General features: G+C 34.6%; 1 non-coding gene across 1 annotated transcript; it reads left to right on the forward strand.

The window, feature by feature from the left end:
• The first annotated feature begins 7,666 nt into the window (after positions 1-7,666).
• Positions 7,667-7,807, forward strand: LOC116274851. Its single transcript, XR_004183607.1, has one exon. It is a non-coding gene; the product is annotated as a U4 spliceosomal RNA (small nuclear RNA).
• The last annotated feature ends 8,014 nt before the right edge of the window (positions 7,808-15,821 follow it).

Here is a 15,821-nt window from a genome sequence, read left to right on the forward strand (position 1 = left end):
ATTTCTTCTGGGTTACGCCATTGTTGACACATAATTGTTCTTAGTAGTTTCTTATAATCATTTTTATATCTGTGGCACTGGTTGTAATGTCTCTTTCATTTTTATTTCTATTCACTAGAATCTTCTCTTTTTCTTAGTAAAGCTAAAGATTTGCCAATTTTGCTTGTCTTTAAAAAGACAATCCGTTACCTTTTTTATTGTTTTTCTGTCCTTTTTAAATTTCTGCTCTAATCTTTACTTTTTTTTCTTCTGTTAATTTGAACTTAGTTTGCTCTTCCTTTTTTAGTCTCTTGGGGTGTAAAGTTAGACAGTTTATGTGAAAACTTCCTTTTTAATGTAGGTACTTATCAACGTAAACTTTTCTCTTAGTACTGCTTTGATGCATGTTGTAAATATTGGTATGTTGTGTTTTAATTATTGTTTCTGCAAGATATTACATTAGATTGTGTTAAATTTTTCTAATGTTGATAAGAAATTTTCCAATTTTTAAAAACTTCGTGTTTGAACTATTGGTTACAAGTGTGTTGTATAGTTTTCACCTCTGTCATTTGTTCCAGTTTTTCTTCTGCTCTTGATTTCTAATTTTATTCCATTGTGGTCATAAAAGATACTTGGCATGATTCCAATCTCCTCAAATTTGTTAAGGCTTGTTTTCAGACCTAACACACGATCAGTACTGGAGAATATTCTATGTGTACTTGAAAATAATGTTCATTCTGCTGCTGTTTTGTAAAATGTCTCCGTGTGTCTATAAGTTCAATTTTCTCTTTAGTATTGTTCAAATACTTGGTTTTCTCATTAAATTTCTATGCAGATATTTTATCCATTTTGAAAATGAAGTAATGAAATCTTTTATTTTTATTGTATTGCTGTCTACTTCTCACTTCAGTTCTGTCACTGTTTGTATCACATATTTAGGTGTTCTGATATTGGGTAAATATTATTTAAGAATTTATTTTTATGGTGAATTCACTTTTTAATCATTACACAATAGTTTTCTTTATTTCTTATGATATTTGTTGACTTTAAGTCTATTTTGTCTAATATAAATACGGCTGCCTCTGTTCTCTTTAGATTACCATTTGCATGGACTAGTTTTTCCATTCCTTCACTTTTAGCCTATGGCTGTCCTTAAATCTACACTGAGCTCCTTGTATACAGCATATATTTGGTTCCTGTTTTTTTGTTTGTTTGTATGTTTTTAAAATGCATTTAACTATTCTATGTCTTTGAGTTGAGGAGTTTAATACATTTACATGTGAAGTAAATATTGTTAGAAAAGTACTTAATGTTGCTATTAAATTGTTAATTATTTTCTGTCTGCCTTGTACTTCTGTCCCCTTTCCCTCTCTTGCTATCTTTCTTTGTTTTTAATTTTCTGCAGCAATATAATTTGATTCCTTTCTCATTTTCTTTTGTGTATCTTATCTAAGTTTTTAAAATGATTATTATAGATTTACACAAAACATTGTATAGTTATAACAGTATACTTAAGGAGATAATAACAACTTTAATGGCATACACATACAAAACTTTTACACTTTTACACTTCCTGCTCTACATTTTATTGCATTTATGTCACATGTTACATATGCTTATATGTTTTATCCCTTAGCACTTTTTATTTTTATACATTAATCTTTTAATTTGTATACTAGGATTAAAAGTAATTTACATACTTTTACAGTATGATAACATTTTGTACTGCCTATTTTCCTTTATCAGCTTGTTTGTGCTTTCATGTGCTTTTGTGTTGATGTTTAGCATTCTTTTGTTTCACCCTGAGTAACTCATTTGTTCCTTTGTGTGGATCATGTTTCCTTATTACTTTATTTTTATTCACTCCTTGTTTTGGTATCTACAGATGATAAGAAAAACGGCCTCCTGTCCAAGTCCTCCCAATGGGGCCTCATATAGGAGAAGGCACTCATCATTAGCCTCGCCAGAGATCCATGGGGTCTTTAAGACCTCCCTGTGTTTGCATCCCCTACGGACTTGTGCATGTACATTTCGAACATGATTTTCTGCTTTCTTTTTTTAAGAAATGTACAATTTCTTGCTTCCTCTGGCATCTGTCGGCCATACCGTGTGCCTTCTGGAATAGCAGCACTGCAGAAACTCATTTTTCTGTTATCAGTCCCCCCCAGGCATCTACAGTATGTCAGAATCCATCTATGCTCTGAGACAGGTGAGACTGAGTTCATTCCCTCAGGCAACCACCTAAAAAGTTTTAAATTGGACAAATGTGTTAGTCATATCTTTCTCTCCCCAGAGATAAGCCAGTCACTGGGAGTCTTCTTGACTATGTTATGCTGAGCTGGGAGTAGGCCTCTGATGGGTGAGTTTGTACTAGCCTAAACTTTTGCCCTGTTCTTGGCAGCGTTCAGGTGTCTAGAGTATGCCAGGTCCTACCAGTGTTCCCAGATAGTTGAGACAGAAGCCAGTCCTTGATGCAGCTCCCTGAAAAATTGGAATGTTGCATGCCAGGTCCAATGCTTGTCCTCCCCTAGGATAAGCTGGGAAGTGAGGTTTCTTCCCAATCATGTGGCACTGTGCTGAGGGACAGGCTGTAAGAGATAAGTGCACACTGTAAGCTGTTGCTCTTTTCGGTGTTCCCCAGTCATGCAGAGTATACTTGATCTCATTAGCACTCTGAGACTGGCAAAACAGAAGCCCATTCCTTGGTCAACTATGCAAAATGTGGAATGTTGGTTACATCATCCAAACTCTTTCCCACTCCAGGGAGAAACTGAAATAAGGAGGTTTCTGCAAGGTAGATCTGTGCAGAGTGAGAGAAAAGGGCTCTGATAAATGAATATATGCTATTAAAAATCGCCATCTTTGTTCTCTGCAGCCCTCAACCTGAGATCATCTTCTGTCAGTATCACTTGGTCAGCCTCCAGAAAGTCAGAACATTGGACATATGCTCCACTCCTTTCCTTTTTTTTTTTCTGCAGGGAGAGACTTGGATCTAGGGTTTTTCTCCACATGGTGATGTTATGCAATGGGGAAAGATAACGGTGTGAGGGTGCTTCAAATTTTCCTACCAGCTTCTATGCGGCTGGTTTTGTGCGCTATGGTGCAGAACCCTCTCAACTGGTTCTTGGATTTCTCATAGAGAATAGTTTTTCCTTGTCTTGTGAAATTGATGTGCCGTCTGGGAAAGTATGGCTTTGTATTTTACCTTCTGACAGCCTTCCTCAAACTTTTTTTTTTTTTTTTGAGATGGAGTCACGCTCTGTCGCCCAGGCTGGAGTGCAGTGGTACGATCTCAGCTCACTACAAGCTCTGCCTCCTGGGTTCATGTCATTCTCCTGCCTCAGCCTCCCGAGTAGCTGGGACTACAGGCGCCCCCCCCCCCGCCTGATTTTTTTTTGTTTTTTTTTTTTTTTAGTAGAGATGGGGTTTTACCATGTTAACCAAGATGGTCTCGATCTCCCAACCTCGTGATCTACTGGCCTCGGCCTCCCAAAGTGCTGGGATTACAGGCATGAGCCACCGTGCCTGGCCTGCAAACTTATTTTTAAGGCCTGTTTTCTCTTCACAAAATTTTGCTAATTTTCAACATATTTTAATTTACAAGTGACTCATTTTATGAATTATCTCTTTTTAATAAAAAGGACAAAAGTAAGTAAATGATGATGATAAAATAATTACTCTGTGATTATTATAATAATGTGTTACCTTACTAAGATTTATCTTCAAATATTAGCTGAGGGGACTAGCAGGTGGATGATTAGTCCAGATGTAGCATAAAGCTGCAGGATAAAAAGAAAGTGAAGATGGTAGGAAGAGGTAGCATTGAGGGTAGAACTGAGATGAAGTATCCTGAGTGTAGTGGTTTTGGTAACACGTATTTTCTTTGTTTACTTGTTATTATTCCTATAAAATTCAACTAGTTCGGTTGTTTTTTTTTTTTTAAAGATAGATACCTGTGCTTCAGTATCTGGACCAGATAATATCTTTACGGTTCAACTTATTTTAACGGTGATTTATGCATGAAAAGACTAAATGTTCTATACTCCATATATGATGAAATATATACTTAATATACATACATTTAATACAAATATGCAACTGAATATTCATATGACAAAATGTACAAAGAAAAATCTGTATTCATATTTTAACATGTATTAAAGTGATTATAATTTACTTACATTTTTGTGGATTAACAAAGGAGTACACATGTAAACTTTCTTTACATTACTATATTTTAGTGTAGATACAAATAAGTGTGGTTTATTTATTTTTATTTTTTAGAAAATGCTTATTCTTTTAGAAATGCTCATTATTTATCTGATAATTTTTTAAAAATGCTCTGGAGGCCGGGCGTGGTGGCTCACGCCTGTAATCCTAGCACTTTGGGAGGCCGAGGCGGGCGGATCACAAGGTCAGGAGATCGAGACCATCCTGGCTAACACAGTGAAACCCCGTCTCTACTAAAAATACAAAAAACTAGCCGGGCGCGGTGGCAGTCCCAGCTACTCCGGAGGCTGAGGGAGGAGAATGGCGTGAACTTGGGGGTTGGAGCTTGCAGTGAGCCGAGATCGCGCCACTGCACTCCAGCCTGGGCAACAGAGCGAGACTCCGTCTCAAAAAAAAAAAAAAATGCTCTGGAATGCTCATAGGTTTCAGAAAGCTCTGGCTTCTCATGCTTTAGTTATCCAAGTTTCTAAGGGGAAGTAATTTTTCTCTTAAGTCTTAATACTTTTCCATTTTAGTTCACCTCTTCATTAAAATCTCTTGGATTAAACAAAACAGAAAGAAATGTCTTATCTAATGCCATTCTCTGAGTTACATTGCAATAATATGCACACAATAAAGTAGTTTACTTACCAAGACATGAAAACTGCTTTTCAGCTAGAAATACAAATGTTCTCCTTGATTGAGTTTTAATGAAGATGGATACATACATCTGCAAATGTATATAGAGAAAGAGAGAACGCAGAGTGCAAGTAAATGCATTTATGAGCCAGCAAGATGTGCAGGTTTTCTTTGCCTGATATTATTGTAACCCATGAGTTTGGATGTAAGTGAAGTATTAGTCTTACAGAGCAGCTTTTCCTACCACTCCATTTCTCTTCTTTTCAGCCCAGTGTTAAGCTTTCAAACCAAGCCCTCTTTTTCAAATTATCTGATCTAACTATATCAGCCTTTTCTCAGCAATGAATATAAATGTTACATTATTATTTTCTGAAGTGTAATATTTACCACCCATGCTCACTTTCTCTTTTTTATTTAGCCAAATATAGCTGTCTTTTGGTCTTTACAGACCACATCCATCCATCCCCCTGACCATGAATGGATAGGCTTAGATTCAGTTTCTTCACCCTAGCAATTTTGCCTGCTCTTTTGTAAATTTAAATTTGAATTCTTGCTTTGAGATTATTGCACAAGCCTGACAATCAAATAAAACATAGTCCTTCTTCTATAAAGTGCTATTTTCTTACACACATCCAAACACATACACCCACAAACCCTTATACATGCGTGTATTCCACTAAATTATATATCAGAGTTATCTTTATTTAGCACAAAGTCTCTCCCAAAATATGACTACCAAAATTATTAATAGTCTTTTACAAGATGAATCAAATAAGACAATTTAATATTTAGAGCTGATGCCTTTTATCTTTAGCATTTTGTAATTTTTTTTTTCCTTGACAATCTAATTTCTTCCCCACAGTTCACCAAGGTGGTAAACTATAAGTGAAGTAGAAGGGTATGACAATCATATTACAAAATATTGAAAAGGTTAAAGTAGTAAAGAACCTTTCCCAGGATATATGAGACATTAAGATTTTGGTATTTTATATTAGTGAAGAGATTACATTGAAAAAGGTAAATGGCACAACAAAAAGTCATTATTTTTAAACAGAAAGTTCATAAGGATTCTATATGATAATCTTGCTTTTGGTCTGGAATCTTAAATAATATTTTTATAATAATTTTACCTTAATTTAATTTATTTAAGCACAGCTAGAATTTATGTATGCATACATGTTTATGATTTAAATATATCTATATTTATCTCACACTTTAATATAGCATCTATCTAGAATCACCATAATATAGTATATTGTCAATACAAAATTCTTTATATTAATGTAAGATTTTTGATGTCTTTGGGGGTTACATTCTGTATGATAGAACCCTAACTGGTTTTATTATTAAGAGTTCAAAGAGCCTTTTAGCTGTGATAGTCCTTCCTGGATATTTGTGTTGAAGTTTGATCTCACTTACGTTTCGCTGTAGCCACGTTCTCTTGCCCTAAGATCCAGATTATTACAGCAGACGTTAGTCAATGCTCTCAAAGACTTCTAAGCCTCAGGACTTAATGAACGTGGCAGTCTAAATACAGGAACTTGTCTAATTGATTATTTCCCAAGATGACAGGGAATGCAATTTAAGGACAAATTTTTACAGCAAGTTGCAACGAGATTTACATTCATTAATTCAAAAGCATTCCTTTAACAGCTACTCTCTGCTGGGGCATTGTTCCAGACAAGCAATTCTCAAAGTGTGAACCATGTTACAATACAGGGGTCCTAGAGATTTTAGAAAAATCGGCCGGGCGCAGTGGCTCAAGCCTGTAATCCCAGCACTTTGGGAGGCCGAGATGGGCGGATCACGAGGTCAGGAGATGGAGACCATCCTGGCTAACACAGTGAAACCCCATCTCTACTAAAAAAAAATACAAAAAACTAGCCGGGCGACGTGGTGGGCGCCTGTAGTCCCAGCTACTCGGGAGGCTGAGGCAGGAGAATGGCGTAAACCCGGGAGGCGGAGCTTGCAGTGAGCTGAGATCCGGCCACTGCACTCCAGCCTGGGCGACAGGGCCAGACTCCGTCTCAACAAAAAAAAAAAAAAAAGAAAAATCATAATAATATTATGATATCTACTTTTTCCACTTTCCACATCTCAAGAGTATAAAGTCTTCTAGTGAAGTCTTCCAGGAGCTAAATGATACATTATATCACAAAAGATTGTATTTAAAGACAGATATGAGAATCCAGCTGCCTTCTAGTAAGCCAGACATTAAAGAGATGCACAAAAATATAATATAAAGCCACTATTTCTCAATAAACATTTTTGTTTGGGAAAGTCTAATCTTTTAAATAAGTTATTTTTGCTATCATGTGTAATTATAGTTAATGAATAACTGGAATAGAATAACTAAGTTTAAATATTGCTAAGTTTGAATTCCTAATACCATACATTTTGACAGCTATACACAAAAATGACATGTGGATTCATTCATAATATTTAAGGATATAAAGGGATTCTGACACCAAAAGATTTGTGAGCTGCTGTTCTAGGTTCTAGAATCTTAATGTTAATCAGTTTTCTTCTCCTGTTCTCGTGAAGCCATGATGGAAGTAGTATAGAGTACTTTAGAATGATCCTTACCTACATTATTGTTATTTCCTATTTTAAGCTTTGAGAAAAACTTGTTTTCAACTCTCAAGGAGTTCATGCCAGTTCCTGGAATAAAAAGAACATCTGGGGAAAATCCCAATTAGTGTTGTTTTGTCCTAGTTCTCTTATTTCCAATTTTTCCTTAGAGATACAAACGAAAGACCCCTAATTATAGATTTTAAAGTTTTCCTTATCCTCTTCCATTTGGCTACTAGGTGATTATACTGTGCAAAAACTTAGCTCCAGCTTTGCACAGTGGAAATATTGTAGCTGATGAGGCTTATCTGAGGCACAAGTATTGCTAATTCAAAACCTTTCCCAATACCCGGCCATGACGACTTAAAATATGGTCAACATTGGCAATTTTCGACAGTCTCTACAGAGAATGAACAATCTTTGTTTAAAAAAATGAAAGAAACGAAAACAAACAAAAAACTTAGGTCCATGTAAAGGACTTTACATCTAAATTTGTATTGAATGTACAGTCACTTAATTTTACAAACCGCCTCCATTTAACTTGCCCAGCTGTGTAATTAATGATGGTGCAATAGGCAGTTCTAAGACCCTTACAAGTCTAAGCTGTATAATTAATGGCGGTGCAATAAGCAGTTCTAAGACCCTTACAAGTCAAATTACAAGTCTTCAGACCCTTACATGTCTAAGACCCTTACAAGTCGAATTCTTTTGCGTTTTTTTGTTTCATATTTACTGACCCACAAGGCAATATACAACCATATTACAACTATAATAGACAAATTATTTAATTCCAGGCCTCCCCCACTCTTTTTTTTTTTTTTTTTTCATTGTGATTTCTGGCTCTTCCACTGATTTGTACACATGCCTGTTTTCTCACAAATACTTTCTCATTCTGGCATCAAGAGAAACCATTTTCCACAGGCTTTGGAGAGAGACTACCTTGGTTGGAAGCCCAGCTTGGCCATGAATTACTTATTTGATCTCTGGCATGTTATCAGCATTTCTAGATCACTAGTTTTTCATCAATGAAATGAAAATAATTAGAGTACCTCTCATAAATTTATTATTAGAACCATATGGAGGAAAGCATGAAATGATTTTATAAACATGCTAGCACAATGAAAAATTGCAAGAAATGCTTGTTGTTATGACATTTTTGTTTTATTGTTAAGTCACCAAACCTGATGACTTTCATTTCTGCCAATGGAATGTCTCTGTATTCTGACAATCATTCAGTCTAAAATATACATTAATGTTTTTCTTTGTAGACTTGTATACAAGTTACTTATCAAACAGAGCAGGCTAAGGTCGATTGGTGTTGGAATTTTTTTAATGAATACTATCTTTTGTTATTTGGATTTTTAAATTTCAGATATTAGTTGTGCTCTTTAAGCTGACATGAAAATAATATTTTGGTATTTTTTTAATGTGAAAGCTGAAATTTGGAATCAAGATGTGTTTAAGCAAAGAAAAAAAGGATATGCAGCCAATCAAATCAAATCAAACATTAGATTAAAATCATGAAATAATTTCATGTGAAAATCCTAATTCCAATTTTGTTGTGGACCAAGATATCTATTACTAATATGAAATTTGATTAAAATACAAATTATTTCAACTAATCCAAACCTAGAAAAAGTACAAAGGCACCAAAATGAAAACAGATTTGAATGTTTGTTTTATTGATAATAATTCCATTAACCACTTCCAAACTTCAATATTTTTAAAATAAAAATCAGCCTCATGTATTTGGCTTTTTGTTTGCTTGTTTGTTTAAAAGTAAGCTCAGCTGGACAGGAAAATAATTTTAGCAGGAAGAACCTTTAGCTAAGAACTAGTCTACCTGTCCTTGAACTTTAGACCTTGTATGTTCTGAAGTTATTTCAATCAATTTTAAAATCTGTGCATCAGGAAAGTAACAATACGCTCTATTGTATGGGTTAAGTCTCACAAATAATGCACTTGCATGTACATGAGTTCTTTGACTTATTTAGTTCTTTTCTTAAAATATGATCTCCTCAGAGAAGACTTAAGGACCACCTGTCATTAATAGCTGCCTTCACTCTCTTCATCTTAGTCTGATTTGTTTTTTCCACAACAACTTTAACTCCTGAAAAACTGTACTTCTTAATTTGTTAATTGTTTATTATCTATCTCACTACATTGTAAACTCAGTGAAAGCAGGGGTTTGTTTCTATACTCTGCTATACATAGTTCCAGCTTCTAAAAGCAGTCCTGGTATATAACAGGTTCCTAAGAAATATCTGTCCAATGAATAGATGAATGAATGTATTTAGAAGTAGAATCTTGTTAAACATTTTTAGAAGCATTTAAAATGTTTTAGATGATATCTTAAGATATAATTTTATTATATTAACTCAAATTTGCAAGACTGTACAAATAAAAGTAATGAATATATATATATTTTTAAAAATGGGTAGTCTGATTTAATGGATGTGAGCGTAAACTTATTTCAGAGTTTATTTATATTTAACTATCTTCCTTATAAAATACAATTAAGTTATGAAAAGTACAGGTCAATCATATTTTAAAATATTTAAGAAAAATTTAAAAAGTTGCTAATTCATCCTTTTTTTGAAATATATGTTTTAAAATCTCAAAATAAGCACCCATTTAACTAAGTAAATATGAGTGCTAGTCATTACTGATCAGTTACATTTTTTCCACCTTGAAAATTGTACTCAAAGTTTGAAAATAGACTACATAACTGCAAAACTTTAAGTAAAATATATGTGCATTCGCTACAAGTCTACCAATTGAAATTAACAATTACGACTTCTTTTAAATAAAATCTACTATTTAAAATGTCATATTTTCATTTGTTTAAATTCTAGGATTTATTTTTCTTGAGTTAAACCACACCCCCATTTATTATTTCACAGTTTTTATAGATCAGAAGTCAGGCAGCATGTAACCGCTTCTCTGTTCAGGGTATTACAAGGCTAAAACCACGGATTAAGCCAGATTGCATTCTCATCTGGCGTATAGAAGCCATTTTTAAAGTTGAAAACGTATTGATACCTAAATAATCTTTCTGTACTACTTGTTATTTGATACTTTATTTTAGTGAGTTTCCTAACCCTCCTGAAATTTATTAAACTTTTCTCTATTCTGTGTCCTATAACTTTCCATCACTTTATTTCTTATCCTATTGCCAAACACTACACTCAACTTAAAAAGTCTTACCTGCAAATGTTTCTGTGTTTTTAATTTCTAGAATTATAATAACTATCTCATTTCTCACAATATATTTAATATTTGAAAAAATGATTTTTGAGTTATAAAGTACTTTTAAAACTTTGAAGTATTTGACATTTTAAAATAGAAAGATGTTTATCATGAGACTCATAACTATTTGATTTTTAATACTCCTCTAAGAACTGTTTACACAAAACATTCTTTTTTTAAAAAATTCAGCGGGTTTTTTGGAAAGAGGTGGTGTATGGTTACATAAATAAGTTTTCTAGTGGTTATTTCTGAGATTTTGGTGCACCCATCACCCAAGCAATGTACACTGTCTCCAATTAGCAGTGTTTTATCCCTCACTTCCCTCCCTCTCTTTTCCCAGAGTCCACAAAGTCCACTGTATCATTCGTATGCCTTTGCATCCTCAAAGCTCAGCTTTCACTTGTGAGTGAGAATATACGATCTTTGGTGTTCCATTCCTAAGTTACTTCACTTAGAATAATGGTCTCCAATTCCAGCCAGATTGCTGTGAATGCCATTATTTCATTCCTTTTTGTAGCTGAGTAGTATTCCATATATATATATATATATATATATGATATAAATATATATAAAAATATATATATTTCCATCTTATATAACACTTGTTGATTAATGGGCATTTGACTTACTTCTATACTTTTACAATTATGAATTGTGCTGCTATAAACATGTGTGTGCAAGTATCTTTTTTGTATAATGACTTCTTTTCCTGTGGGTAGGTACCCAGGAGAGGGATTGCTGAATCAAATGGTAGTTCTGTTTTTCGTTCTTAAAGAAATCTACACACTGTTTTCCATAGTGTTTGTACTACTTTACATTCCCACAGGCAGTGTAAAAGTGCTCCCTTTTCACCACATCCCCACCAACATCTACTATTTAAAAAAAAAAAATTTTTTTATTATGGTCATTCTTTCAGGAGTAAGGTAATATTGCATTGTTGGTTTCTTTTTCTTTTCTTTTTTTTTTTTTTTTTGAGACGGAGTCTTGCTCTGTCTCCCAGGCTGGAGTCCAGTGGGGCGATCTAGGCTCAGGGCAAGCTCCGCCTCCCGGGTTCCCGCCATTCTCCTGCCTCAGCCTCCGGAGTAGCTGAGACTACAGGCGCCGCCACCACGCCCGGCTCATTTTGCTTTTGTATTTTTAGTAGAGACGGGGTTTCACGGTGTTAGCCAGGATAGTCTCGAACTCCTAACCTCTGACCTCATGATCCGCCCATCTCAGCCTCCCAAAGTGCTGAAATTACAGGCGTGAGCCACCGCGCCCAGCCTGTTGGTTTCTTTTTTTGACACGGAGTCTCCCTCTGTCACCCAGGGTGGAGTGCAGTGATGTGATGTCCGCCTCCTGGGTTCAATCAGTTCTTCTGCCTCAGGCTCCCAAGTAGCTGGAATTACAGGTATGGGACACCACACCCAGATAATTTTTGTACTTTTAGTAGAGATTAGGTTTCACCATGTTGGCCAGTCTGGTCTCGAAATCCTGACCTCAAAAGATCCACCCACCTGGGCTTTCCAAAGTGCTGGGATTACAAGTGTGAGCCACTGCACCCGGCTTGCATTGTGGTTTTGACTTGCATTTCTTTGATCATTAGTGATGGTGAGCATTTTTTCATATGTTTGTTGCCATTTGTGTATCTTCTTTTGAGAATTGTCTGTTCATGTCCTTTACCCACTTTATGATGAGATTGTTTTTATCTTGCTGATTTGTTTGAGTTACTTTACATTCTGGATATTAGTTCTTTATCAGATGTATAGATTGCCAAGATTTTCTCCCAATATGTGGGTTGTCTGTTTACTCTGCTGATTGTTTCTTGTGCTGTGCGGAAGCCTTTTAGTTTAATTAAGCCTCATCCATTTATTTTTAGTTTTGTTGCATTTGCTTTTGGGTTCTTGGCCATGAAGTCTTTGCCTAATCCAATGTCCAGAAGGATTTTTCCAATGTTATCTTCTAGAATTTTTATGGTTTCAGATCTTAGATTTAAGTCCTTGATCTATCTTGAGTTGATTTTTATATAAGGTGAGAAATGAGGATCCAGTTTTGTCCTTCTACATGTGACTTTCCAATTATTCCAGTACCATTTGTTGAATAGGGTGTTGTTTCCCCACTTTATGTCTTTGTTTGCCTTGTCGAAGATCAGTTGGCTGTAAGTATTTGGGTTTATTTCTGGGTTCCCTATTCTGTTGCATTGATTTATGTCTATGTGCCTATTTTTATACCAGTACCACGCCGTTTTGCTGACTATGGGCTCCCTGGTGTGAAACCCACTTGATAATGGTGGATTATCTTTTTGATATGCTGTTGGATTCAGTTAGCTGGTATTTTCTTAAAGATTTTTCCATCTATATTCATCAAGGATATTGGTATTCTTTTTTTGTTTTGTCCTTTCCTGGTTTTGGTATTAGGGTAGTACTGACTTCATAGAATGATATTAGAAAGATTTCGTCTTTCTCTGTCTTATGGAATAGTATCAACAGGATTGGTATCCATTCTTTTTAAAATGTCTAATAGAATTCAGCTGTGAATTCGTCTTGTCTGTACTTTTTGTTGGCAATTTTACCCTTTTATATACGCAAGCAGATAGGCCCCATTACATACATTTTCTCAAGAGAAGCAGTAACTAGTCCTCAAGTAAGAGGACTTAATGGCATCTTATATTACACATTCTAAATTTATATAGAAATTGGGGTAACATCTATGTTAGCACCATTGAGCAACCATAGTTAATAATAATTTATTGTATATTTCATAATATCTAAGAGAGGATTTGAGATGTTTCCCCCAAAAAAGATAAAAGTTTACAGTGACAGATATCCCAATTACCCTGATTTGATCATTATACATTTTATACTTCTACCAAAATATAGTATATATTTTATAAATATATACAACTATTATGTATCCATAAATTAAAAAACAAACTTCTTAATCTCAAATAGAGTCAAATGATAAACTAAGAAACAGAGGCAAAAATAGTATATGTGTTTTTGGGCAAAATGTTAGTTTTGAAAATAAACAAATAAAAACACAAATATAACATACATTGGATTAGACCTCTAAAGGAAGTAGTATGTTTGAATTGAAGAATTACTCCCTTTACTTTTACTTGTTTCTTTCTCTGCCCTTCTTATTGTGATCTCAGTTGCCACAATTACATCTGCAACCCAGACCTCTGTGAAGACATGTTGGTGAAGGCCCAAAGTCATTAAATTTTGAACAGATGTTTATCATTTGACGCAACACCAGTGTTGACAACACTAGTCACTGTCACAATGACACTGACTTGTCCAAGGGCACTGGTGGAAATGGAGAAAAATTAATGACAAAACATTTGCAGAGAACTTACTCTACTTACTGTGTATCAGTCACTGTGTTCAATACTTTGCCAGAATCTCCTAATAACAGCTCTGAGATACAGTTTCTATCAATAATTTACATTACTGTATAGATTAAAAAAAATTGGGGCTTATTCAAGATCATACTGATAATAAGTTATGGATCCAGGATATGGGGGTCCAATTGATATGTGGCCAGAGCCTGTGTACTGTGCAAATTTCTCAGGTGTTATACTTGCCTAGTCTCCCCATCACTGTATGCATGTATGTCTTGAAAATTGATGAAGCCACCGTTGCCTCTGCTGACACTTCACATTGGCTGTGCTCTCGTCTTAGAAAGAGCTCACCTCAATCATGCAAATTTCAACAGATTAAAACCTTGACACCCTCCTAATCTAATAACCTTTGTTATATGTCATTAATAAAACATCTCCTTTGGTTTGACTTTGATTTGCAGTGTTTGTCCTTAAAACTTAGGCATAATGAAAGCATCCAAACTGGCAAGAGGCAGCCATCATGAACTGTTCAAAATTTCTTCACTCTATTTTCCTTTTTCTTAGAAAACTCCTGAGTTCCCCCTGAAAGGAGACTAAAGAACAATCCTCTCAGATGTGTCTGAATCCTAAAATGAACTTAAGGTATGTCTAAGAACGTTCCACAGGAATTCCTAAAGTAGACTCCTAAAATATTTTGTATTACAATATTTAATGTAGTATTTATACTACATTATGTATAAATTGCTACTTGTTGGGAAATTTTGACTTATTGCCTTATTCTCTTCATTTTTAGATTTTTAGTGCACAGGAAAATGAATTGTTTAATTCTCAATGCCAAATATTTGATGAGAATCTACAGAGGAATTAAAAATATATTTGTTACTCTCATTCTAAAACTTAGCTATATGCTTTAGCTTTTCAGATACAATTGTGAAAGACATAGTACACATTGCTCTTTTGAAAAGTTTGAGTAAAATAAAATAATGAAAATGCAAATATTTAAACTAATAAGCTGATTTTTCTGTTTGGTAAACTCGTAGCAGAACTCTGCTTCTGCACATAATATTCTTTTAGAAACCATGTATTATTTTTCAATGTTGATTTATATTATCATATTCTTATAAACTATACTGTGTTTCGATGGTATGAATGCATTTGTACAACTCATTGCATATACCAAGCTTGGATAGGAAGTATTGAAAATAGAGCAAAAAGGATTTTTATTTAATCTAGAGGAAGGATTATATAAAATATATATTTACTTTTGGTAAGTAAGATTATATGTTAAATCTCACCTGACATATTTTAAATAGCCCAGTTTGAGAAATGTCTTACTGATGATTGTCCTTTTTGGGGTCATCAGAATTGACTACATTTCTTTGGGTAACTGTGGGTTGTTTCCCTGAAGGTATCGATTCCCCAACAGACAGTCTTCTGTGGAATATGAAAATTTATTACCTAAAATCCTGCTGTGGGAAGGAGACCACAGGCTAGAGAGAGAAGAAAAAAAAAGACCTTCTTCCTTCTTCTGGTGTACAGTTAGTTTGGCCCCCATTCTAAAGGATGGCCAGAAAGACCTTAGACTCTCAGTGATGGTGGCATGAGGGGTGGGTGAGTTCTCCTTTGCAAAGTGGAGAAATACTAAAAGCCTGCCAAGAGGTGGCCTGCAAAGGGACTTGTGATGTGTTTCACACTGTGCAGTACTTGAATGTTATTTTTCACTGCTATTTCTTTTAGCTAAAGGAAAGTCTTGAATATTGGCTTATTAAATGAAGTAATTTCAATATTTGTAAAAGCAATTAGGGATTTTTTGGCCTATTCTTGGGGTGAAGTATAAATGTATATAAAAGTG

This window comes from Papio anubis, chromosome 4 (genome assembly GCF_008728515.1).
Source record: "Papio anubis isolate 15944 chromosome 4, Panubis1.0, whole genome shotgun sequence".
NCBI lineage: Eukaryota > Metazoa > Chordata > Mammalia > Primates > Cercopithecidae > Papio > Papio anubis.